The sequence below is a fragment of the Pleurodeles waltl genome, chromosome 8 (genome assembly GCF_031143425.1).
Source record: "Pleurodeles waltl isolate 20211129_DDA chromosome 8, aPleWal1.hap1.20221129, whole genome shotgun sequence".
Classification (NCBI taxonomy): Eukaryota; Metazoa; Chordata; class Amphibia; order Caudata; family Salamandridae; genus Pleurodeles; species Pleurodeles waltl.
In genome coordinates, this window is record NC_090447.1 from 395,184,850 (window position 1) to 395,212,640 (window position 27,791).

Here is a 27,791-nt window from a genome sequence, read left to right on the forward strand (position 1 = left end):
TAAATATATCTTCATATAGAGATATATATATATATATATATATGTGTATATATATATATATATATATATATATATATATATATATATATATATGACCTATACATGTATACATAACGAGAGAGTGTATCTCTCTCCTCATGCATATTTCAAGAGATCACTTTTATATGTGTGTGTGGTTTCCCTGTGGGTGATTGCAGCCCCCAGGGAACCCACGCATGTAATGACAAAAGTGATATATATATATATACCTGCTCCTTACGCGACCCCCTGTGAATTTCAGTTTTAAAAAAAATATGTGATTGCCCCAAGGGGTAAACAGACGTATTAAAAAAAAAAAAAAATGTGCCCAGTTGTCGGGGTGGGGGGTGGGGGGGGTAGAGGCGCGGGGGACCCATTTTCTAAAGAGCCGAACCCTGAGTCAATATCCTTTAAAAAAACAACAGATATATATATATATATATATATATATATATATATATATATATATATATATATATTTTAACCCTGGGAGGACAAACACACAAACACAGTTTATTTTTAAAAAATGCCACCAGGGGGTCAGCCCATTTTCAAGGAGGCCGACCCCTGCAGATGACATCCCTGCAATCCATGCCCCCGAAACACTTTCAGGAAGGTCTTGTTTGAAAGGGGAGAGTGTCCCCTTTCAAACAAGGCCTTCCTGAAGGCTGGGGAGGCCCTTTCAGGGCTGTTTCCCCACTGGAGCAGAAAGCGACCGTACCTCCGCTTCCTGCTCCGGTTGGGAGAACAAACTATGACATCAGCATGCCTTGCGACCCACTGACATCACAGAGGGGGAAGGTGGGAGTGCAGGTGGCACACAGAAGCTCTTCCATGTCTCCAGATGGGGGTGAACTGGAGGATTTTTTAAAAAACCTTCCTGGCGTCAGCCACTAGTCATGACCCACTCCAGAGAGGGTGTGTGTGTCGGCCATTGACCGACGCATGTTCCTATGGGGTTAAAGAGTATCAAAATATAAACAAATGACCATTACTTTTAAAAGAAAGCTGGCAAATCTATTCAACACTACAAGCCCAGTGGTGGGAGACCTTTTCAGTCAGGGCACACAGACATAATTTCATTGCAATGTTAAGGAGAACAGGCCTCAGGCTAGGCCTTGTAGCACTACACCGTGGGTCAGTGCCCCAGGGCAACACAACGCTTGAAAGCTGCTTCATTTCTCACAAAATGCTTGTCATTTTTTTTACATTTTACTACTTTGAATGAGTATAAAATCATTGTTTCTTTCTATCATTGTATCATAGCAATTAACCAATGTGCTTACTTTTATAATCATTTTCAAATAACTTAAGACAACTCACAGATATCTCATAAGTGTTTTTTCTTTAGCTGCTCTTTGTATTCCAAAATAGCAAAAATGGCAAAATGCCAGATTTCACTGACTTCACTGACTGTTTTTGTTGTTTGCAAGCATGGACAGAAAAATACAGGCTATGCTAGTGAAATAATGGGCAGGTGGAAATCTTAGCATAGGATCACCAGGTCTCAGTGCCATTGTCCAGGGCTCATGGTGAAAGAGCTCTTTCCGCCTTTGTAGCACTACACCATTGCTGTGAGGGCCAAGGAAGAGGACCCCCTCTTCTGGGCCACACAGTGCTGGATCATGGCTGCTGTGCTTAGTAGAAGGGCCACCAAGGTTTCAAACTGCATGTGTGTTACACTGCCAAAGATATAGCAGGTTTATGAATGGTATCTTAATATCATATGAGTGACATTAAGTGACACTACTGTGAGTGATGCTACATATGTGTTTTTGGTGTTGTTAGTTCTCAAGTTGCTTTTTTACATAAAGGTCTAGACATAGCAACACATGAACATATTCACTTGTAATCTGAAAGACTTTGCCATGCTACAAACCGGTCTGCTAATTATTTTTGGGTGGGGCATGCCCACTGCTATCAGGTCATGATGGGTTTCATGTGGTGCAAATGTACCCAACATATGCTTTTCCTCTTCAGTAATGAGCCCTTGATTTATGCTGCACCTCAGAACCCTGGTACCTGACTGGGCTGCTCAGTGAACTAGGAAACAACCATTGAAGTCCGTAGAATAAGAAATGCATTTTGCAGAGCATAACCTCCATTGATTAAACTACTTACAATATCAAATTGATCCTCTGTGTTTATGTCAATAGATCTCAAGTTCTGAAGATACCTTTCATCAGGCATGAATAGCACATCCAGTCTTATTTTGCTTCTGAGACTTCCAGTACTTCCTGATATTAAAATGCAGAACTAAAGGTACCAGAATAGAAAGAGGCAAAAATATTTGTTTGTGCTAGCCTTTTCTCTTTGGGATGTGTCCTTCTCTGTGCCAGATCTATTCATTGCAGTGCAACCTTTCAACTCTGCACCAACATGTCTATTTTAAATGGAGTCTCTCAACTGCTAAACACCTCCTCATTTATAAGCTGCTTGATACAGCACCCACCTTTCTTCAACTTGAGACTATTCAACCAGGCTTAACAAACAAGTAGAAGTTAAATGCTGTCATTCATCTCCAAGCTCAAATTGCTGAAAAATTGCTAATTTGTTGTGCAATATCATGACCTGCTACAGAGCGATTTGTTCTCTGTGAATTGAGTTACAAAATGTTTCAGTGCAGAAATACAATGAAGACTAAAACATGACTTTGTCTAACCTGTGATGAGGGATATTTGGCAGGGCTGGTCCCCTCCCCTGGTACTTATAGTGCAAGATCATAGCTGCAAGGGGTCTGGGAAGTGGACTCCCTCCACCTGTCCTTTCCTGCACCTGTCCTTCACAGCGCTGTACGATGGCTACAAGACCATGGGGAGGGGGAGCAATTATTTTCTGGTAGGTGTTCTATTTCACTTGCAACCCTGTTGCTCTAGTACCAGGAAAACCCAAGACTACCCACCTCCAGCAGTCCTATGCCGTTCTAGATCCTGCTTTGCAACCTTAGCTATGTCCCAACGCTGACAAGTCTCTGTCTGTTCCATCCCTACACCACCCAATCTAAGCTTTCTACCTGCTCTGGCCTCTGTAGGCAGAGCAGACAGAACCTACACGACACTCCATTCTCATCACTTCCGTGCATTACAGTATATTATGTGGCCAACAGCAATTTGGCATGTGGTGTGTGTGGCAACCTGAAGGGCAGAGTGAGCCATGGTGTGCCTTCCACACAACAGTTTAGCAGGCCAGGTGTGGGTTGAAAGATCTATGGCACTGTACACATTGATCACATGATCCTCAAATGACTCATACAACGTGCATACACAGCTCATTCTGGCATGCACATACATGTTGTCTGACATTTGCAACAATCATGAGTAAAGAGATGTCAGTGGACGGCAGTAATGTCTCCTCACCTAGTTGTGTGCATCCAACACAAGGATGATCTAGGACTTCAAAAACCTCACACAACACAATGTGACTGAACTTAACATATGGCACTGTCCACCAATACCTGCACCTTGTTCATCCCATTGATCCCCCACAGACTGCAACAACAGACACACAAGACGTCTAGCTAGCACACATGGCACATTCTAGCCTGTTAGGTGGGAAAGGATTGTGAAGTACAGAGAAAATTGTGCACATGAGGGACTTATCTGGTCCTCTGTTGAGTCATTCAGCTATTTAAACAGGGGTAGGACCTAAGTCACTAGCCTCACCAGCTCCTCTGGAGCAGGGGCCCTATCACCTGCTCATTGTGGCATGTTTGCTCCCAGAGGCAACACACAGCAACTCAGGTTATGGAGGTGTGGCTGGCAGCAGTGTCAGGATTCAAGTAAGTGAATCTGCAGAACATGGTGGTCACATCTGCCACGTACGTAGTCATGACCGCCGGCAGACTCAGCCTTTGGCCCACAACTGCCACTGGCAAAAAAGTTAGCCTATGGCTGTGTCCGCCGTGGTTGCAACCACCTACCGTCATGACAACTTCCGCCGGCGGTCACTGGCGGTTCCTAATGTCCAATGCAGTATGTCAGGCAGTCTCTATTTTGGTGGACTGAATTGGAGTTGAAAAACTGCATCACACCTCCAAACATTGCTTTTCGACCTCACAAATATCTGTATCCTGTCTGTCATGTAGGTCCTACTCCTGAGAAACACCATTGTAATATGTTGCGGGGCACAGATTGCATTTAACAGTGGGGCACAGTCCCCTAATGACGACGATCATTTTGTTTTTGGGATATACAGTCTCATTTTGAAACATAATTGCTTTGAAATAACTATCAAACAAGGAAAGAAGACATTCTCTGATGAGTCTTTAAAGACTTGGCCACTAGCCTTGACAGTGAACAGAACAGGGATATAGGAGCCATATTTGGACAGAAGGAAGTAAATATGTCCCTACTAGATCATTTGACACCAACAATTAACAAGGAACGTATACAGGTTTTGAACTGACAGGTATTATCAGTTTTGATAGAGATGTATGTAGCTATTTAGTGGTTGCAAACCCTGTGTATTGCTAAATCCCAGGGTTTGCCACTGCTAACTGCCTTTTTACTATGTGTTAAACCTATTTAAAGATTTGGTGAGTGCTTACCAAATCATAAAATGGCTTTAGAAATGCATAATGAATGGCAATTTGGAATGTCCATGTTTAGGGCGTCCCTTCCAAAGTGCGATTTGCAACATTATGTATCAATGGTTTGCATCTCAAATTTTGAGTGCAAACCATTGATAGTTTATTGACTCATAATAGGAGGTTGTAACCAATTGACAAAGGCCTTCCTTCCACTGCCAACACCTAAAATAATTTTCAATTAAAAAAAAAGTATTTTTTTCCTTAATCTTCGCCTTTCTGTGAAGGCAAATGGACAGCACAAAAAAATAGAATTAAAAACGATACAGATGCCATGGTCTACTGTCCAAAGAAGGCCACCAGCCTTGTGATGGCCACTAATCAGACTGAGGCACAATTTGTGACCACCTCATGAGTTATATTGAAGTAGGTCCTGCTGTGGCTCAGTTTGTTTTCTGGCTCTGCCTTCGCTGTGCAACTGCAGTCCTGACTATGGGCCTGATTATGACTTTGGTGTCCCACCATGGGACCGCCAAAGCCACGGGGAGGACACCACTGCCATGGCAGGGATGTCCCCCTTGCACATATTGCAATTTTCCCGCTGGGCTGACTGGCGGAACATTGTAATACACATTCCCGTCAGACTGACTAGCAGGAACAGTTCTATGATATTGGTCCAAGGCTAATATCGTAGCACTCAAACACACTCAGAATGCATACTATCTGCAAAGCAGACAGTGCGCATTCTGACTGTGCTGGGCGGAGGGTCCTGCAGTGTGGGACCTACCCTGTAGCTCTTTGCACTGGATTCCTGCCAGGCTTGCCATGTCAGGGTCCCCGCCATGGAAAGGCTGGCAGAAAGTGGGGCTGTAATCAGCCAGGCAGAGCTGAGTTCAGCTGCCCTGGCTGGTTACAACTCTGGCCGCCGTCGACCCGTCAAGAACCATGTTCCTGGCAGGGACCCCGTCAGGGTTGAAATGTGGTGGTCAAACCACCACAGTTGCAACGGCTCAACCATCACCACAAGGCTGGCAGTCCTCAGACCACCAGCCTCATAATGATGCCCAAAGTTTATAGATCTCTGCATACTGTCTGCCTGGTTTAGGTGTCAGGAAGGCTGTGCTTTTCCATGCCTGGCCACTTCTAACAAACCATAACAGGCACCTTTTGATTTGCATTGCTTGCTCACCCTCTGCCCCTTCCACCACGCCATGACATGTCTAGGACACTGACATTTATATACGTTATACATAAGAGCTGCAACTGGGAGGTAAACAAGCATTGGCAAAACCGATAACCCTGTTTTGATTTGCTAACGAACTCAAGCGCATGCATTTTCAAAAACTAGCTGCTTGACTTTACACTTAAATTCCAGGTCTGTTGGCTGTGCCTTTGCTTGTTTAAATTATTTTGAGGGTCAACAATATTCCCTATCTAAACACCCTAACTCATCCAGTTCCCGGAAATAATACCCAACACGTTAAAAAAAATAGCATTACTCCACTTGACTGGCGATCAATGGAACAATGTCTTTTTAGACTACTTAGCAGCCACTGTAGTTGAAAGGAAGAGTTTTAAAGTCTGTTTCTGCATATCAGAATGCGTCGTGGAATTTCTTGTGTGCAAGGTCGTTTATAAGGCATGCAGCTGAGATTGAGAGGCATACATAAGACTTGTAAAAGGGATACATATTTTTAGATGAGAAATACATCTATACATGAATACAGCTTTACAATCCAAGCTAAGCGTGGCTCTCTCAGTTACAATAAAATAGTAACAATAAAAAGATTGCAAATGTTACTGGATACCAACAGCAATCTTAGACAAGAAATAATAAGCCTATGCTCTTTTAACGGTAGCAAAAAAAGAATGAAATAGACATATTAGCTATCTGGAAACAGATGGTGCTCGAATGTCAGATGAAGCAGATGTTCGGTAGATAGACAGGATTTTTAAAGGTTAGGAATAAATCCCCTCAAGATTCAGAAAATAGCATTTATCAAACCAAACCTAAAATACAGTTCTAAAAATAACAGTATGAACACTGCCCTCTTTATATTTATATCTTACAAGATATTTGAGGTTATAAAATTTAGATTTTGTGAACAAATGACATGCTACCTTTAAAGTGACATTGGCTTTTTCAGTTTCAAACCATTTTCAGCATCAGTAGAGTGCATTCAAAATACACACTAATAGTTTCATTCGAATTTTATAAATGTCTGTATCGCATTGAGCTGTATAAGACAGGTTACACTATTCTAGCATTTTGTTATACGTTGATATTTGCATATAAATATCATTTCTTATGTTTCTTTGTTGCAGGTTTCTTTTTGGAATTTTCAGTTACGCTTTTTTTTTTTGGCTTAAAGACTTGATTATCCTTGGAGTCACATTGAATGCCACACTCAAACGCAAGACTCTGGGGTCGTATCAGAAAACATTTTTAGGTCAAGCATAGTGCCGCACAAGCACTGCTTTTCTGACGTGTTGGTATGTATCTGGGCTTTCAACCACACCCATAGCACGCTCATCACTATCACTTGTTCATGGGCTTGCCTTTCAAAAATCCTTTTTTTTCATTGGTAAATGCTTTACATTTGTCCCTTTGGGACGGTTTTGTTACCACCCTGGCCATCAATACTGTTATATGGATAATTGCACTTTTGCCTATTACTTTGACTTCAAGCAAACTTCTTTTTCCTTTTGGGTTTCTCCTTCACGCTCATGGCAGCAATAGTGCTTTGAATCGGCTCGCTTATGGCAACTGTTTTAATTTTAATTTTCATTTTGTGTGACAAGAAAAATCCAGTTAGAAATTTACCACGCTAATAGCAAACGCGAGACCCGTTGTTGAATGGTGCTATTTCATGTCTTTGGTGGCACGCTAATGCCGTTCTTGAGGCAAATGCCCCTTCCCACAGTATTATGAAAGCAGGTTTCTAGAGGTGGTAATTTGACAAGACTGTTAGTGTATGTGTGTTGTGTGGCATTTTGTTGTGAATTGATTTGTTGCATTTTTTGTGATGCTGCATTTTTGTCCTGAATGCTCCAATATGATGCTGTTTTCTACAGTTTTTTTCATTCTGATGTGACTGTTTTGTTGTCTTCGGGCCTATTTTTATTACAGATTTTAAATAAAACATTAGTCTGTATTTCAAAACAAGATAAAATACCCCATTAGTTACGATTACAAACAATATGGAGAAAATACAGCAAGTGTATTCCATAAAGATATCCCCTAAGTAAAATTCTTCAATGAGCAAGGTAAGGTGTCAATTTAAGAAACCCAAATGAAATTCTGATGAGAGAATTAATAATGTATAGGCATGAAGCCTTAGCACTGAAGTAACAGATATCAGCAATAGCTGAAAAAGGATTCTCAGCTATAAATCACCAGGTGCACTCATACCAGAAGTGAGAGAGGGTAAAGGCATATTTGGGGTATCTCCGGGAAAACAAACCACAATAAATCTGAAAAAACATAATTGCAACAATTGATACACTCCCCGTAGCTATCATCCAATTGACTTTCAGCAAACTCTGGGAGTAGATAAACACCCTAGTTTCTCATGACATAACAGTATTCACAGAATCCTTGAAAAGATACATCATTTATAACCTGTGGTTCAGACAGTTCTTCCCAATAGATGCATTTCATGTAATCTCTCCTCCTGGTGAGAACCTGGTGAGAACCTCACTAACAGTTGTCTAATACATAACAAATGCCTATTCATTAGCCAATTGAAGGCTTCTGGAAAGTTACAGTTTCTCCAGGGAAAAGGGGAAAACATCTTGTGCAAGACAACAGTTTAATGCGAGAACAGAGCTTTTAATCCCGATGTATAAATCAATCTTAATATGGCATCAAAGTCATGCTAACTCATATCAGTACATTATGTTATTTCCTTTGTGCTTGCAAAGATTAAGTATAATTTCCTATTACATAACTGCCTTCATTTTATGTGTGTTATTAAGCATAACATTTTGCACTTTTATATAAAATGTGTATAATTTGCAGAAATGAGGAAATTTACTCTATCACAAGCAGCCATTCACAACAGTCCACAGTGGTAAAATAGGGCTGCTCCAGCTCTTCAACTATGTAAGACACTATTAACCTCAAAATTGTGGCAGAAACCATAGGCCTCATCACAGAACATTTGTAAATGGTGTTATTTCATGTCATTGGTGGTAAGTCAATGTAGTTGTTGATGCAAACATCATTTACCACAATATTATTATTGGAAGTTTTGGAAAGCAGTAATGTGTGGGAGGGATGTGTGTGCATATTTGTTGTGTGGCATTATGTTGTACTGGTGATGTGTTTTGTGTGGCAGATGTTGTTTCTATTGTAATGTGATACTGTGGTGTTGTACTCTATTTGTTGGGTTGCATTCTGTTAAACTGCTTTATTGCGTTGAGTTCTTTTATGTTGCTATTGTGTTGATATGGTTCTTTGTGAATTTTATTGTCTTAGGTTCTGTTATTAAACAAATGCTGCCAGACTTTAAGTCACATGCACTGCATTACTTTAAAGTCCCCTTGACAAACAACCATTTAACATTATCTAAGGTAGTAAAATAGAGCTGCTCAGCTCTTCATCTGTTTAAGACACCATTCAGCCCACAAACTGTGGGCCAGATGACAATACATTATCCACTGGCACTATTTCATATATTTGGTGATGAGTTAAAGCAGTGCTTGCTTCTAACACCTTATACCACCATAATATGAAAACAGGATTTGGAAAGTGCTGTTTCTGGCAAGAATCTTTCTACATATTTGTTGGGTTGCATCTTGTTGTGGTGTTGTTATGCTGTGTTGTTTTTTATGTTGCTGTATTTTTTGTGCTACATTATTCCATCATTGGAATGCGATGTTATTGTTTTGTAACGCAGCCGTGTTGCATTCTGCTTTCACTGTTGTGATGTGTCCAATTATGTTTCAATTGGGTGTTTATGTTACTTTGTGTATTTTATTACAGTATAGCCTTATCTGATTGGGTATGTGAGGGCCTCTAGAGGTAAAGAATAATATCTTCCTGAACGCTTTGCTTAGGAGTAGCTGCCACAGCCGGAGTAAAAGAAATCAGTGGGGCTGCGTCGCAGTGAGATGTAAAATTAGGCACAGAAAATAAATCACTGTGTTAGTTCTTTTTAATTTGGTCTGGTCATGTAGAAGGCAGTGCAGTTACCCTTTGGCCTGAGCTCCTCATTCATGGACTCAGCAGGACCTCATGAGACACATGCAGCCGCTGGTGGAACTTGCAGTTCAACAAGATGTGCTTAGGCTGACTCTCGACCTCTAGATGTAACACTATACATGATTGTAATCATAGCATGTGAATTCATTATATGGTACTTAATAAAACTTAACAAGTAGAGGAAGGTTTTAAGATGTGAGATATACATCTAATTCAGTTGAGATGTGCAGTGGAAGGCACGTTTCTTGGTCTTCCTTTAAACTGAATTGTGCATTTTACATTACCTACCTCTCAAAGTTTTTCTTAAGACTAGTGGAGAATCCATAGTTTGCTTTTTCAATTGACTAATATAATTTTTCGTTAAGGCTGCCATGGATGCGCACAAAACATGAAGTGGCTTGCAAGGTAAATACCAATTGTAAGCTGAATCATAGTCTTCTTCATCCCGAAGTGGAAAAAGCCCAGTACTTGGAGTGAAAAACAACATCACACCACTGTGGTTGAGACGCTAGTGTGGGATTGCCAAGTGAACCTGTTTTAGCTGAATCTGACAATAGGTAGTTAGTTGTCACTGTTCCTTATGAAGCTAAACCCCAGCTACATATATTGATCGGATTTAAAAAGTGAGCTAAGTCCATTTGCTTTAAGAAGGAAATATGGTTGGGCACAAAGGATATATGTTGGTAAATGGGACAATGCTAATCAACACGCTTTTTACTAATATTCACCTGGAAGAAGCTACAAAGCCCTTTGTGAAAACATATAGCTAATTGATAAAAATACAAAAATAGCACATATATATGACTGCTTCACAAAAGGATTTACAAGTACAAGAGTATAGGAAGTAGTACTTCAAGGCCTGTCTGCATTGTCCCTGATTGCACAGTGGTGCACCTTTAAATGGGTATGGTGGGCACAGACTAGGCAGTGCACCCTATTACAGAGAAAGTGCTGCACCCAGCATAGGAAGAAACCACCCCTGTCCAAGGGCATCACATTAGTGAAGGCAAAAACACTGTTTTAAACCACTGGTATGCCTTTCATTGTAGTTCTATCAGATGTAATACCAATTTTTGCAATATGCCTTTCAGTATTTCTGTACTTATGTCACAAATATTTTAGTAGTTCTACACCCCTTTTTTATAGAACTCATCAGTCAGGCTTATAGAACTCGTAGTCCTTTTGATGTTCTACTTTTCATGAATGGTTTGAAATGCCATTGATACCTATGCCCTGAGAGAAACATTTATGTTGTAGCGCATAACAAACTGGGCCTGTCGTCCTTCAACTCTACAAATATCTACTCAATTTGACGCCGCAAGTTTTTTATCTGCACACTTTTAGGAAATTAAGTTTATATCATTGTGGGAAAACTGGGCTGAATACAGAAACCCCCTACCATTTTGCCTCCATTTTTCACTTGCTGGTGTTTTTCTGACTCTGGTGGTACTCTGGGCACTGCTAACCAATCCCAGGGACTGTGCTACGATTAAAATGATTATAAAAATTAGGCTAGTTATAACTGGCTGTGTCAACCTACCTATAAGTCCCTAGTATATGGTAGGGCAAGGAGCTTTAGGGACCCCAGCATAGGTAGTGCACCCATAGATGCACTGCTGAGGTGTCCAGTGCCATTGTAAAGGCAGTCCTGCCTTGCTGGCTGCTTTTAAGTTAAAGTTAACCCCAAATTCGACTTAGGAATTAAAACAACTTCCAAAATCTTAAACTACCTTATTCTTACATATAAATCAACACTAAAGTGTGCCCTAGGTGCCCCCAGGGTTGGGTGCAGTGTAATTATAATCAGGGACCTTATGAAATTTGTTTTATAAACCCATGTGAGGGAAAAAAAAGCTAACTTTGTTTTCCCCAGTTGTAGCGAATGGGGTCCATAGGCTAACATGGGGAGACTTTATTTTAAAAGAATAAAGTCTCAAAAGGAGTTAAATATTTCAAGTTTGCTATCAACCTTATTGTTGATATAACTAACTTTTCCTAAAAGTTACCAGTATCAGCTCTGTAGTGCCCTTCTCTGATTGGCCAGCCTGTGGCACCCTGGCCAGTCTGCCTTAATGAGGTTTGAAGTGGCCTGGGCTGAACACAAAGGAAGTGCCTGGGAGAGGAGAACTGCCTCAGCAGATTGTGAAACAGGATGGGGGGAGCAGTCAAACTGTACTTCCAAGGGGGAGGACATTTGGGCCAGCAAGTGGACCACCCTTATTTCCTGCAAAACAAGATAGCTAGGTGCCCCCTGATTAGATTAAGAGAGGGTTGGAAAGGGGTATATTAAGGGATTCTCAGCCCCACCAGTGGGTGGGCTCAGCCAGACCTAACCTCTGAGATTATATTTTTGCGATCTTGCAGTTTGGAGAATGTTTTTCCCTGTTATTAATTTTTTATACACTCCAGAGGAAGTGGTCACTCAAGAGGGTGGTGGCCTGCATGTAATTGGTCAAGAGCACCCCCCTGGTTTCCACCCCAGAAGCAAAGGTAAAATTGGTAGAGCTGCACCCCCACCTCAGATCCCTTTAAGGAACAAGACAGGAAGAACACCTTCCCTGCTTGACCCTGACCTGTACATAGACACTGTACTCTGAAGGAGTGCAACAGCTGCACACTTCACCACTAAAAGGAATTTGCCTGTCTTCAACTGCTTCAAGAAGGGACTCCCTCTTTGCTACAGGTAGAAATATATGTGCAGAGTCCCCTGCATCAATTGCTGAAGAAACTGACCAGCTGACGAGTGACCAGACGTCATTTTTGGATTTGAGCCAGGTGCATTCTGGGAGTTGAAGTACTAACCCTCAAAGCAACTCTGAGCTTCTGGAATCTTAGGGTGAGTTGATTGTTCCTAAAGGACCTTCAAAGACCTTCTGGAAGAAGATTCAGAAGTTTGGAGAAGAATGGAGCACTTTTGGAATTAAGATCCATAAGTGGACCGACCCGATATCGTGAGTCAAGCTGGCTTACGCTGACCGCCCCCATGGCCTGACTTCCATGTTCATCCCGCTGAAAAGCACCAGAGTCCCAGACTTCCAGGATTTGCCCGGAGGCTCATGTAAAGGCAATCTGGTGAAGTTGATTCGAAATCCAATGTCAGAGAGAAAAACCTCAACAAAAAGTTGACCAAGGCTTCCTGCGCAGCATATCCAAAGAGGGCTCCAGGTAGGTCAGCTTCAATTTCAAGTTTGTACCAGATGAAGATTTCTCTCACGAAGTCTGAATGTAGAATTCTTCACAGCGTGTCCAAAGGAGGCTCCAGGGAGGTCGGATTTGACTTGTGACTTCGTCCCAGTGGGAAAAATCTTCAAGAAAAAGGCTAGATCCAAAGGTAAAACTTTGACCAAGGCCTCCTGCTCACTGTAGCCAAGGAGGGCTCATTCGCTGTCGGCCTCAAATTTTGACTTTGCCCTCGTCAAGTGTGACCAGATGTGCAGATTGGCGTTTTTAAGTTCTTTGCATTAAAAAACATTTATTCTTTAGAAATTCCTACTTCCAGTTCCCTTTTTTAGATTTTTCTAAATGAAGTGTCACGTTAAAGTTAAACATATCGGCCCTCATTATGACATTGGCAGTAAGTATCACCGCCGCAGCATATTACCGCTACCCATATTATGACATACACATAGCAATCTGTCACTAGTCCACCAGCCCAAACGTCAGTAATAAACTGGCAGTATCAAAACCCACACTGTTACGCCAACAGAACTACGCCCACAACTTTATGATCCAAGAATCACCGCAGTGGACATTCAATGGCGGTAAACCATAGGTGCTACATACCGCTGTGCTCAAAATACACACACACATAGAAAACAACACTACATTGGACAATTCAAATAACACATACCTGACACCCATACACACACCACACCAACACACCCATACCACTATAAAACACACACCCATATTACCCACAACCCTTTATGACTACAAACAAGTGCCACAAGAGAGATAGCAAGACCACAGACAAGATCACAGCCACACATCACCATCACCTAAACACCATCCACGCACCTTACATCACACACACCAGCATTCATCCCACACACCCTCACCCACACCTCTCACACTACGCCCATGGCACCACAAAGACACCCCAAGTTCTCAGAGGAGGAGCTAATGGTCATGGTGGGGGAAATCATCCAGGTAGAGCCACAGCTATTCGGATCACCGGTGCAGCAGACATCCATTGCTAGGAAGATGGATCTATGGCAGAGAATCGTGGATAGGGTCAACACCGTGGACAGCACCCCAGAACAAGGGATGACATCAGGAACAGGGAGAACGACCTACGGGGAAGGTGTGTTCCACAGCAGCAAGACACCAAATAGCTGTACAGAGGACTGGTGGTGGACCCCCACCTCCTCCCTCACAACTAACAACATGGGAGGAGCAAGTCTTGGCAATCATGCATCCTGAGGGCCTGGCAGGAGTAGGAGGAGGACTGGACTCTGGTAAGTCAAATCTCTATTACTATCACTCCCCCACCTGCATGCCATCACATACCCTCAACCCTTAACCTCACTCCCATCACTCCACCACCTCCCACACACCCCATCATCACAACCCACTCCTCCCACTGCCAAGCCCTGCATGCAACACCAATGCATGGACCACCATCACAGACCTGCATGGACACCCATCACTAAAGCATGCACACTAGAGGGAAACAGCAACCCCACCAAATAACTACTCACACAAGGCAAAGCTGACAGGGCAATAACAACCATAGAGGGCAACGTACCCATGCACAAGATGTCACACGCAGAAACAATAAACCTGCATTTACATCCCCACAGGTCCCCAGCCAACGTCATAGGAGAGGAGGTCCAGCAACATCCAGTCCCCTCCCAGAAGAGGCCCACAGTGAAAACAGCAGCTCTGGATGCCTGGATCTGTATGACCAACCTGGCCCATCAGGGATCTCCGGACAGTCAGTAACCCATGCACAGTCCCATACTACCACAGAGCCTCACCCCCTCAGGAAACACCAGCACAGTATCCACCGAGTGGGCCAATACCTCTGCCCTTAGGTGTTATGCTATTAATTGTGTTTGACCAATGACTTTGTGTTTCACCACTGCGCATATTAGTTGCTCAATGTTCACCAGTAGCACATTATGGGGGTTATTACAACTTTGGAGGAGGTGTTAATCCATCCCAAATGTGACGGTAAAGTGACGGATATACCACCAGCCGTATTACGAGTCCATTATATCCTATGGAACTCGTAATTTGGCTGGTGGTATATCCGTCACTTTACCGTCACTTTTTGGGACGGATTAACACCTCTTCCAAAGTTGTAATAACCCCCTATATGTTGTATTCAGTTTAGCTACCTATTGGCTTTAACATGACATTAGACATTACATTTGGTATTTGGGTTAGCTGCCTATTGGCTTTAACATGGAATTAGACATTACATTTGGGGCCGTATTTATACTCCGTTTGCGCCGAATTTGCGTCGTTTTTTTCGACGCAAATTCGACGCTAAACTAACGCCAACTAACGCCATATTTATACTATGGCGTTAGAGGCGAATAGCGCCAAAGTTCCCGGAATGTGCGTCATTTTTTAGCGTGAACCCCTTCCTTGCGTTAATGATATGCAAGGGAGGCGTTCCCGTCTAAAAAATGACTCCCAGGCCTTTACGTGGTATTTATACTCCCGGGCAAAAGAGACGCCCGGGAGTGGGCGTGGCTAAAAACGGCGCATTTGCGCCGCTTTTTAACGCCTGGGTCAGGCATGGCGTTAAGGGACAAGTGGGCTCAAAATGAGCCCAGAGTGCCCTCCCCTGCCCCCAGGGACCCCCCCTGCCTCCCTTGCCCACCCCAGGAGGACACCCAAGGCTGGAGGGACCCACCCCAGGGACATTCAGGTAAGTATTTTTTTATTTTTTTTTAATAATTTTTTTTGGCATAGGGGGGCCTGATTTGTGCCCCCCTACATGCCACTATGCCCAATGACCATGCCCAGGGGACAGAAGTCCCCTGGGCATGGCCATTGGGCAAGGGGGCATGACTCCTATCTTTACAATGATAGGAGTCATGTTGATGGGGGATGGGCGTCGAAAATAAATGGCGCAAGTCGGGTTACGACGATTTTTTCGACGTAACCTGACTTGCCCCATTTTAAGACGCCCATGCGCCATTTTCCCCCTACGCCGGCGCTGCCTGGTGTACGTGGTTTTTCTCGCGCACACCAGGCAGCGCCGGTCTGCTTGCGCCGGCTAACGCCATTCAATAAATACGGCGCCCGCATGGCGCTTCAGAATGGCGTTAGCCGGCGCAAAACTTTTTGACGCTAAACTGCGTTAGCGCAGTTTAGCGTCAAAAAGTATAAATATGGGCCTTGGTATTTAGGTTAGCTGCCTATTGGCTTTAACTTGGAGTTAGACATTGCAGTTGACGCATTGCAGATGAGCTGTTTTTTTTCCAAAGCTGCATTTTTCCACATGATAGACCAAGCTGTGTTTTTCACACCAAACCCTAGCTGATAAGAGAGAGTACATTTGGTGTTTTCCTTTCTGCTCAGCCTTGGGAAGAGGAGGGGTCTAGGAGATCTGGCCAGTCTCCAAAGGCTTGCTTAGTTTTCCCGAGTCTGAGAGGAGGGGGCACGTTTTTGGAACGATGGTCCTGGGCAACAGCGAGGGGAGAAATATCTTGACTTCAGACAGGAACGGACGTCAGTTGCCTGTCCCCGTTTGGGTGGAAAATCTCCTTCTCGCAGTTGAACCGGAGTCATCAACTTGCAGCCCCAGAAAGATGAAGCGGAGTGATGGGCCCTACGGTGATGCAACTTTGACTTTTATGCTTTGCTTTGAAGTTATGCTATAATATAATCACATGTATTTGCTGTGTGCATTGCAACTGAGAAGTACTTTGATATATTTTGCTTTCATAGCTGCAACTACTTTTAAACGTGTGCTTCCAACCTACTAATTTTGTCTTTCAGGAACCTCGTGGTGAAGTAACAATGCATAAAACCTTTAAACTAAGAAGTGCATTCCAGAGAAGTTTTGTAAGCTCGGTCAAAAGATAAGAAAAGGAAAGCAAAACACCAGGACACGTCAGTCAGCAGTGTGTCCATCACTACAGGGACCCCAGACCACCCTACAAACACAGGACGGTCAGGGACCTGGGGTCAGTGGCAGTGGGCACACGGTTCAGGGGACAGAGCCAAAGGACAACAGGGAAGCTGGGAGGACTGCTGTATGACAGGGGGAGGACAGACCCAGGCAACCCACTCTCTAGGAGGCACTCACCAATATCCTGGGAGCATACCACCATTCCCAGGAGACGATAGGCCAGATACTGGACAAGATGCAGGAGAACCAGCGGCTGCAGGAGTGACAGTACCTGGGGATCAGGGAGGACTTGAACAACATCAACACCATCCTGGTCACCATTACAGGGGTGCTGGCAGACATGGCCAACACTAGGAGGGAGGCAGTGGCACACCACTGGGCCCCTACCACTAGCTAAACTGATGAACAGCCCTCCACCTCCGCTGCTGCTGCTAGTGGACAGGAGGCCCCGCCACAGGACCAACAGGCCACCAGCATCCCTCCCCCTGCAGAAGGAGAACCACCCCACAAACGTTCCCTGCAATCCAGGCAGAAGCCAGAGGCTACTGCCAAGAGCTCTGCCTGGAAATAAGACTCTCCTGATTGTCACCCTTGTGTCCCACCCTGTCAGCCTGTCCACCTTGAACTGCCATTGCTCCCCTTCCTATGCCTCCTTCGACAATGCACCTGTGATCCACATAGACGGGACTCTATCCTGGACTTTCCTCCACCATCACCCCAGCCCATTGCACATCCCCCTCTACTTATTAGCACTTAAATAAACACCATTTGAAAAGATACAAGTATGGAGTCCGTCAAATGATTGAACTATGTATTCGTTTAACAAGCTTTGAACACTGTAATACCACTGTACAGTAATGTATATATATGAAAGACCTGTAGTTTGCTGGAGTCAACACACCAGGAGCGATAGTGGGGCACAAATATCTGCAAATAGAGATGCCAAAGGGTACACTAAGTGGCCACAGAAGTTGGAAAATCAGCCTGCCAGTGACAATGTCAAACACAAAACTGTTAATTAAAAGTGAAGTTTCACTGTCTTACCTGTGTGTCGTTGGAAGTATTGTTGAATTATTGCACTTCTGTTGTCCTCATCCTCATCCTCTGCCTCATCATCTTCACTGTCCAGAGGGTCCACTGCTGCCCCACGCCCATCTCTAGCCTCATCCGCCTGCAGAAAAGGCACCTGGTGACGTAGGGCAAGGTAGTGCAACATACAGCAAGCAACGATGATCTAACATACCTTCTTGGGTGAGTAGTACAGGTATCCACTATCTGCACATTCATTGGGTGAAAGCTCTTTCGATTTCTGAACACCTGTTCATTTCTCCGAGGGGGGGGCAAATGCAATATGTGTACCATCAATAGCCCCAATAATGTAGGGGATATGTCCCATTGCATACAAATCAGCTTTCACTGTGGCCAAATCCTCCACCTGGAGGAAAAAGATGTAGCTGCGCATGTGTTTAATCAGGGCAGACTACACTCCGGTCAGCACTATTGAGAACATGAGGAGCCAGTTGCCAGGAAATGGAGCACAGATAGCACTTGCACTAAAGGGGGGATCCCGGTGGGCTGACGGATATCAGATCAGGCTACAATTGGGCACACAGCTCTGTGACTGTGGCCCTGTCCAGTCTATAGGTGAGGCTAATGTACCTGTCCTCCATTGTTGCCAAGTCCACCAAGGGCCTGTACACGGGGGATGTCTCCATCTCCTATTCATCCGCAGCGGTTGCAATCTAGGGGGCAAAATGGCGAGCAGCTGGTCAGTATCCCATATTTACAAACACTACACTTCATTGCATGTTGTGACTGTAACAGTTTATTGTTGAATAGGCCCAAATGGTGCTTATGTGTACTGTGACGCAGTTAGGTAACATGGCCTGCACCTCTCCTGAAATGGCGTCTGCCTGTCCTGTTAGGAGGGACATGTGGAAATGAGGTAATTCCGCTGACGTTGTACGCCATTGCGGGGGGCAGTTGAGAACCGCTTTGCAACTCCTCATTGGTTACCATTGGGCCCTATGGGTTACACTGGCCAATGGTGATGTACGCTGGCAGTGACGGTACGCACCGCCGCAGACATGACTGCCATTTCCTATGTGTTCACTCACTTGCTACCTGATCTTCAACACTTCAAGTGCTGCTGTACCTGTGTCTGGAACTGACCATGGCTCGTGTCACTGGCGAAAGGACCCCAGGAGTGTCTACACTCACACCTGCATGCACTACATCCTCATCCACTACCACCATCACATCTATCACTACACCCCTCACTGGCAGTCACCACCCCCACATCCATGCACACATCCCCTGTGACCTCTCCCACTGTGTCTGTGGTCCCTCCTCCCAAAGTACACAAAATCAAGCACTCAAATACCCAACAGCCATCCACCTCACAACAGCATCCAGCCCATGCACCTGCACCCAAAATCAGCAGACACCTCATAAAACCACTTCCTCTTCCTCCACTCCCAAACTTTCACCCTCCTCCCACCCCAATGTCCATAAGAAGCTTTCCCACTTTTCCTCTCCACTGTTGACCTCTTCCCTACCACTCCCCTCCGCCATCCTTGATGTCAGGCCAGGGTGGTCAGAACCCAGGCGAGTACCAAAGCCACCCAGTACACTGCCACAGTAGTGTTGACAGCTGCTGCAGGTGGGAGAGGATCCTGGGCACCAGGCAGCCACACCGAAAGGGAGCCTGCACCATGTGCTTCAAGGAACGGCAAGGAGGTACCACCAGCTGCTACAGGAAAGGGCAAGCAGACACTACCAGCTGCGTCTAGGAAGGGCAAAGAGGCACCCTCAGCTGCTACAGGGAAGGTCAAGGGGTAATCCCTGGCTGCTGACAGGAAGGGCAAGGGGCCTGCACCAGCAAGTAAGAAGGACAGGAGGCATGGTGCTGGGACTCATTTGAAACCCCACCATCAACCATAGTGGTTCAAACGTCCGAGGCTGCAAGGGAAGGGATGGAGCCTACCCCCACCACTGGCAGCACTGCCACCAGCACCACCATCAGCACCGCCACCAGCATCACTGCCAATAGCAGCAGCCCCAGTGGGCAGCCTTCCGAGGCTGCAGGGGAAGGGCTGGAGCCTTCCCCCACCACTGTCAGCACTGCCACCAGCACCACTGCCAGCAGCAGCAGCCCAAGTGGGCAGCTGTCCGAGGCTGCAGGGGAAGGGCTGTAGCCTCACCCCACCACTGCCAGCAGCAGCAGCCACAGTGGGCAGCCATCCGAGGCTGCAGGGGAAGGAAGGACGTTACTGCCACCACTGAGCAGCCGTTACCACCTGAGGGCAGTGTGTTGTCCTGCATCCATGGGCTGTTGTGCGGCCTGGACCCGGCAAATCCTGTGAGTCTGACACCCAGGTGAGAGACTGTGACCTTGCACTCCCCAAGATCTGCATCACAGGGCACATGCTGCCTCCAGAACCAGTGGAAGAAGCCATCCAATCACTCCATCCTTCCCAGGATGAAGCACACTGGGCATAATGCCCCCTCCAGAACCAGTGGAAGAAGCCATCCACTCACCCCACCCTTCCCAGGATGAAGCACACTGGGCACAATGCCCCCTTCCTTCCGAACTAGTGGAGAAGCCATCCACTCACCCCATCCTTCTCAGGATGAAGCACACTGGGCACAATGTCCCCTTCAGAATCAGTGGCAGTAGCCACCCACTTGAGAGATTATTGCCTGAGGATTGAGGACATTGCACAGGGCATGTTGCCCCCTCCAGGATCAGTGGTGTTGTACCATCTTCTGGCTGAGGTGCCACCCCCATTCTCTGTCCCCCTGAGGTGCCTGTCTATTTCCTAACTGATGCCCCTGCAGTGTTCTCTCAGTGTTGTTGCAGGAGTGAGGTGGGGCCTTGGCCTGTGTGTTGTGGCCCTGTGGCCCACGGACATTGAGGACTGGGCAGTGTCCCTACATTTGTAAATATGTATATACGTTTTGATTTTGATGCACTTATTCATAGTATTTTATTGTATTACACTCACTTTCTTCAAATCATTTTGCCCTTTCATTATTCCTGAGAGGTATGCAGTGAATATGTAATGATACTGCATCTGGTTGCGTGTATGGTGTTGGGGGTGGGGATGTTGCGTGTTGCGTGTGTGTGTCACTCTCTTTTTCCTCCCCCTTCCCTCATGTGCTATGCGGCAGTACTCACCGTGGTCGTCTTTGCCAGAGTTTATGTTCAAAATGCAGCAGAAGGTAGACAAGCATGGGGAATATGTGCAGCTCGGGCTCCATGGCGGCGTGGTTGTTCCCTGAGTCTCCACAGGTGAGTCCTTTGACTTCTGAGATCTGTTTGCACCAAGGCTTTTGATGTTGTTGGTACTACCCTGGAAAAGGTGGCAGATAGGCCAGTCAGAATGGAGTGGGTGGTACATTGTCTCCCGCCTGGCTGTTGGAGGTCACCACCGTGGTGCTTGTTGATTCCGCCGTGGCAGTCGGTGTGTTAAATTGGCTGTCTGTCAGAGCAGTTTCCATCGTGGTCATAATTCCATTTTTGTTACGGCCAGCCTGTTGGCGGTATTGCTGCGCTTTATCACGACCCCCAGGGTTGCAATGAGGGCCATAATCTACGTTTATAACTTGGTGTTGGATTTATATTGTGTTTTTTGTTTTACTAATTTATTGTTTTGTTGTTTTAACATGCTTTACACGCCTATCTCTTAAATTAAGCCTAACTACTTATTCTCAAGCTACCAAAGGTTGAGCTCAGATTAATTAATTGAGACCTAACTGGACCTAGTGGGGGTTAGTAGCCTACTGCTAAGTGTAGATATTTACCTGCCCTTACCAATAATCCATTTTCCAACAATCATTTTCAGTGGGCATTTACTTTTTGCACTTTTCATGTATATAGTTCTTCTTTTTACTTTTTTGGTGAAATTGCAGCTTAAGGATTTGAAAAACTGCTCATGTTGAAAAAGAAGTGGCATAAATACAAAAATATACACACATATATATATATTTGTTTATAACGAGAGAGATATTTCTTCATGTGTCTTGTTGTCGCTGCTTATCACTGATTGTATGCGTATTGGATCCTAATTTGATGCATTTGAGTGGAGTATTAATCACACTATTATTCTGTTGTTATAAATGACTCATGTCTAGAAACACAGTTGAAACAATTTTGTGATTGCTGACAGCAACCTGGCCTGCACTTTAAATATTGTCAGAGATTTACCTGCAGATGGGTGTAGTCTGTGACTGTACCCACCTGCAGGGGGATTCCTGGGAGGTCCTTTGGACTCCATCTCACCCCTTCCAAAGGATGTGGTCTGTGTCAAGGATGGTACATTAACTGCGCTGCACATTTTAGTGGCACACTATAATTGCACCGCCCCAACCAATCCTTTGCTAATGTGCCCGCATTTGTAATATGTAATATGATAGGATGGTAGGGGAGCAAGGGCAAAGTGTTTCCTCATTTGCATCAGGCCACACCCTCAGGCAAATGATTGAATATGCTCTTTAGATCGCACTCTGACTATGTGTGCTCTAATCAGTGTTACAGAAGGTGTTGTGGAAGCATCTGCAACCCCCGATGTAATATCAAAGTTCCCTGGGCATAGAAAGTAAGCACACACCTGTTGTTCCCAGGGCACGTTTTAGTGTAATACTGCTCCTGGAGTGTCTTTTATGTACTCTTACATGCTTTGGTAAATCAGCCTCGAAATCTTCAACTTTCTATTAGCTAAGTGCAATGAGAGCACAGACCTCTCTATTTGCACTAATTGTATAAGAATCTTTTCCCTGAATATTCCCATTGCGTTTGCATTTTACATGGTTTTAGTCCAAGTCATAAACATGTATAAGATTATGTAAATGTGTACAACTTTACATACTCCAAAATGCCTTTGTGAGTAGACTCCATAGAATTCAATTTTATACATCACATAAATTACTTTTAGGAAGTTTGATATGTTACCAAAGAGTACAGGATGCAGATCTCACATAGAATCATCATAGTGGGCCAACTGAGCTTCCTCCAAAGAACACCAAAAACATAGCATTTTCACTAAGTGGGTGCAAAGGAAGTATTTGATATAAATATGAATGTTGTGGGAGCAAGAGATGAAAGTATAGGGGCACCACTTTTCTTGCACCCCTTAATGCCCCCCTACCACCACCCTGTGTGCGCTGTATTAAAATAGGATGTAACATGGCACAGGGTAGGGGGTAATAGCGTCAACATTTTTGACGCCATTGATATACTGTTCAATGTTAGCGCCAAAATATTGGTACTAACCCTGAACAGTATATATGGGTCTATTATAAATAGTGGTCTGCCCTATTTTAACACCTGCTCTGAGTAGGCAGGAAAAATGGTGCAAAGAAATGTTTTAGATTTATTTGTGCCATTTGTTAGGACGCCCTAACGGGGGAATACCCCCTTGTATACCTTTCTTTTCTGGCGCAGGCATAATGTGGAACAAGGGTTTACAAAGTGGCACAATGCATGCATTGCACCACATTTTACACCTGGTGCATCGATTTTGGCCTTTTTGGGCCACATTAGCATTACAAAAACGATGCTAATGTGGCGCAAGAAGGAGCTAGGCCCTCTTAAAGCTGGGTCATGGTCTCTTCCTTATGGATTAAGGAGTCTCCAAGGGTCCAAAAGAGCATTAGATCCCATAAGGAATACCAGTGAATATCATGGTAAATGTCTGGTCTACCTAATCTGTCTAGGGATGGGTCCAGAGCTACAGTACAGTCTCTTCCAATGATGACTCTATCTAGGGGTGCCAAATGATGTCAATAAACTATTGATTTGAGAAAGAAATGCAAATTTATAGGTCTGTGGGGCATACACAGAGCCTTCAAGAACTGTTGCCCCCTGTATAGAGTGCTTGGCAAACACATAGGCCCTCATTATGAACACGGCGGTGTTTACCATCGTGTTCAGGCTGGCGGTCATTTAACTGACCGCCAGCCCCCCGGGACTCTGCCAGCCGCATAAAGAACATTCTGCTCGGCCGGCAGGGGAAACATTGTTTCTGCCTGCAGGCCCATCAGAATGTCTGACCAGGACATTGCCGGCAATGCCTCTGTGCAGCGGGTGCAGCTGCACCCGTCGTGCACATCACTGCCCATAAATCGAAGAGTGACCTGCGCGATGGGGCACTGCACAGTGGCCCCTGCACTGCCCATGCCAAGGGCAGTGCAGGGGCCCCCTGGGGGTCCCCGGAGCACCCCTTCTGCCAGCCTTTCCCTGGTGGGGGAACCCACCAGGGAAAGGCTGGTGGCTGTAGGGATCATTATCTGATGGGCAGCAGAGCTGCCCTGTCGGAATATGATTCCTTCCACTGTCAGGATGCCTGTCACTGTGTTCATTATATGGTGGTTCAGCCCACCATGCCGGTGGCGGGCTTTTCACCAGCCACCGCCATGGCAGGCTGAACCGCTGGGGATCCTAATGACCCCATAGTTGCCATTCGTATCTCACCAAGTTGGGAGAATTGTATATGAGAGGTGTGTATGGAGAAGCATGGCAGTGCCTTGTTTCCTGAGTGGACCACCTGTTACAACCTGACCCAGTGATGTGGAAGAGATACTAGCACAGAGGACCGGGCCCACCCAACCTCTCTGTAACTAGTCGTACTCTGCTGGAGACAAGTAGGTGTCTTGAAGAAGGGCAATCTCAGGTATATGATGACTTAAAAAGGTTACAATTTTCTTTTGTTTGATAAAGTTTGTCAAGCCATGCAGGTTTAGGGAAAGTACCTTCAAAGATCACTTCTGCAGAGGACATGCCATGAGACTTATATGTGCAATAGGATTGTGAGGCAAGTTCCGAGGGATGAGATCAACTGGTAAAAGGAAGGAGGGGGGAACCCTCAAAGGTGAGATATAAAGGTTGAGTGGACTCTTGAGGGGCTTTGTTTGAGAAGTGAGAAAATTGATAGGTGCGAGGGGCAAGAGAGGAGTATGGAAAAGTAATACTACTGCAATCATCAGTGAAAAATGAAAAGCTGGTGCATAGGATGGGACAGGATCCCTGAGTCATGAAGGGACTCCAATAGTCCTTCAATATCAACATGTAAGCGGGTTGTGAACAAAGGGATAATAAAGGGAGTAGGGCCATCCACCAATGAGAGGATCCTATTTTGGTCCATCAGATTAAAAAACATGCTCTAGAAAGAGGTTGAGACTGTAGAGAGGAGAGGCCTTCACAAAGGACCAGAATGGGGCCAAATCAAGGCAGAACCTAACTGTTGAAATGAATTCTCTACAACAATATCTTCTCTGACTTCCCCAATTGCCCGCCGCAGGCATTAACTTAGAACTTAAAACAATTAAGAGGAAAACTATAATACCTATATACAATCCCCCGTGATATAATATAATCTTGAAATAAATGTAACACAGGGGAAAAACGTTCCCAAGTTATGCTTTGTAGGCTGTCTCAGAGCAAACAATGCTGACTGTTGACAGTGATGTGGGACTATCAAGTCTCAAGAGGGACTTGAATTACCTCTTGGGCGGAAAGACTTTCCTGATTTCAGCCAGGCAATTTTCAAACATTTCTGTGAGTCCCAGCATAAGTTAATCCTTAGAGGTAGAGGTATCCCCCTGGGATGCATCCTTTCAGGGTGAGTTTGAAGCGGCAGAGGGAGTGACAAAGGGAGCATCCAAATATTAGTATTGTCAAAGGTATCTAGATAAGACGCCAGGTGGTTTGGTTTGTGGTTTTCTGCCTTGTAAAGTAATAAGCATAGTAGCAGGTTCCAGTAGCCTATATTTAATGTTCTTTTTCTTGAGTTGAGGCCAAAGAGGCAAGAATTGTTTCCCCTTAGTGTTGGTTTGGGCAGAGAAATCTGTCACAAATAGAATGTGAGCGTTCTCATGCCATTAAGGACCATTGGGTTCATAACAACCCAGGCGGACGGTGTTAAAGCGGCGGTAAAAGCGCAAACAGGCCGGCGAAAAAAAAAAAGGGAAACCGCCAACATAGACAGCCACTTTAACACACCGACCGCCACGGCGGTACAGACAAGCAGCGCGGCGGTCACTGCCAACAGACAGGCGGAAGACAATGTACTGCCCACAGTATCACAACCCGCCAACCCGCCACCTTTTCCGGGGTGGATTCACCGTGGATAAAAACACGGCGGAAACAGCTTTTGCAATGGGAAAACGCTCACCTGAACACACTCCACGAAGAAGGAGGCCACCATGGAGCCCGAATTACAAATACTCCCTGCGCTTGTCTTTCTGCTCCTCTACGATCACCATCTACGTAGGCGCCGAAGACAACGGTGAGTACTGCACCTATGACATAGGGGAGGGGGGAGGCAAAAGTCAGGGGGACACACACGCAACACCCCCACCCCCAACCCCACCCTCACCCACGACAACACACACACCAATGCATGTCCAAACAGCACAGTAACAACCCCCCCGGAAGAATGCAAAGACAAAAGGAAATCAGTTCAAACATTGTAATGTATCAAAATACAGTAAGGTAATATATACAGATATATATACACATTCAACAAAATATACATCACGATTAGTAGTGCAGGTATGCACCATTCAATGTCCGTGCACCACTGGGCCCAAAATGCATGGGCGAGGCCCACACTAGATACCTGTCCACAAACTGAGAGAACACTGCAGGGGCATCAGATAGAAATACAACAGGCACCTCAGGGGGAAGGGAAGGGGGGGGCACCTCAGCCAGATTACAGCACCACGCCAGATCCACGATGGGGCTCCGTGCCCATTGATGTATCCTGAGGAGTGCAAAGCCACAGTCTCTCAAGTCTCTACAGTGGGTGGGTTTCCCACTGCTTTATCCTGGGGAGTGCAAAGCCACAGTCTCTCAAGTCTCTACAGTGGTTGGCTTGCCCACTGTTCAATCCTAGGGAGTGCAAAGCAACAGTCTCTCAAGTCTATACAGTGGGTGGTTTGCCCACTGTTCAATCCTGGGGAGTGCAAAGCCACAGTCTCTCAAGTCTCTCCAGTGTGTGGTTTGCCCACTGGACCATCCTGGGGAGTGCAAAGCCACAGTCTCTCAAGTCCCTACAGTGGGTGGGTTGCCCACTGGACCATCCTGGGGAGTGCAAAGCCACAGTCTCTCAAGTGGATAACAGTCTCCACTGGTTCTGGAGGGGGACTGGTGCCCAGACTGCATCAGGCTCCCCGTGACAGTTCCTGTTCCGTCACTGTCCCAGCTGCACATGGGCTAACGATGCTTGAGTTGGCGGTCTCTTCCCTGCTCAGCGATGCTTGACTTTGCAGTGTCTGACCTGTTCAGCGGTGCTTTGCCCTGTTCAGCGGTCTTCACCATGGCGGTCTTTGCCCTGTTCAGCGGTCTTCACCATGGCAGTCTTTTCCCTGTTCAGCGGTGCTTGACTTTGCAGTGTCTGACCTGTTCAGCGGTGCTTTGCCCTGTTCAGCGGTCTTCACCATGGCGGTCTTTGCCCTGTTCAGCGGTCTTCACCATAGCGGTCTTTGCCCTGTTCAGCGGTGCTTTGCCATGGCGGTCTGTGCCCTGTTCAGCAGTGCTTGATTTTGCAGTGTCTGACCTGTTCAGCGGTCTTCACCATGGCGGTCTTTGCCCTGTTCAGCTGTGCTTTGCCATGGCGGTCTGTGCCCTGGTCAGCGGTGCTTGATTTTGCAGTGTCTGACCTGTTCAGCGGTGCATGCCTTTGCAGTTTCTGACCTGTGTATTGGTGTGTGGCATGACGGTCCCTCATTGCCCAGCGGGGCTGTGGCTGTCGGGGCCCTCCAGGGCACTGACGCTGGCGGTGCTCTCCGGACCAGTGACTACAGTGCTGCCCTCCTGGGCAATGACTCTGGCGGTGGTCTCCGGACCAGTGACGATTGTGCTGCCCTCCTGGGCACTGACTCTGGCGGTGGTCTCCGGACCAGTGACGATTGTGCTGCCCTCCTGGGCACTGACTCTGGCGGTGGTCTCC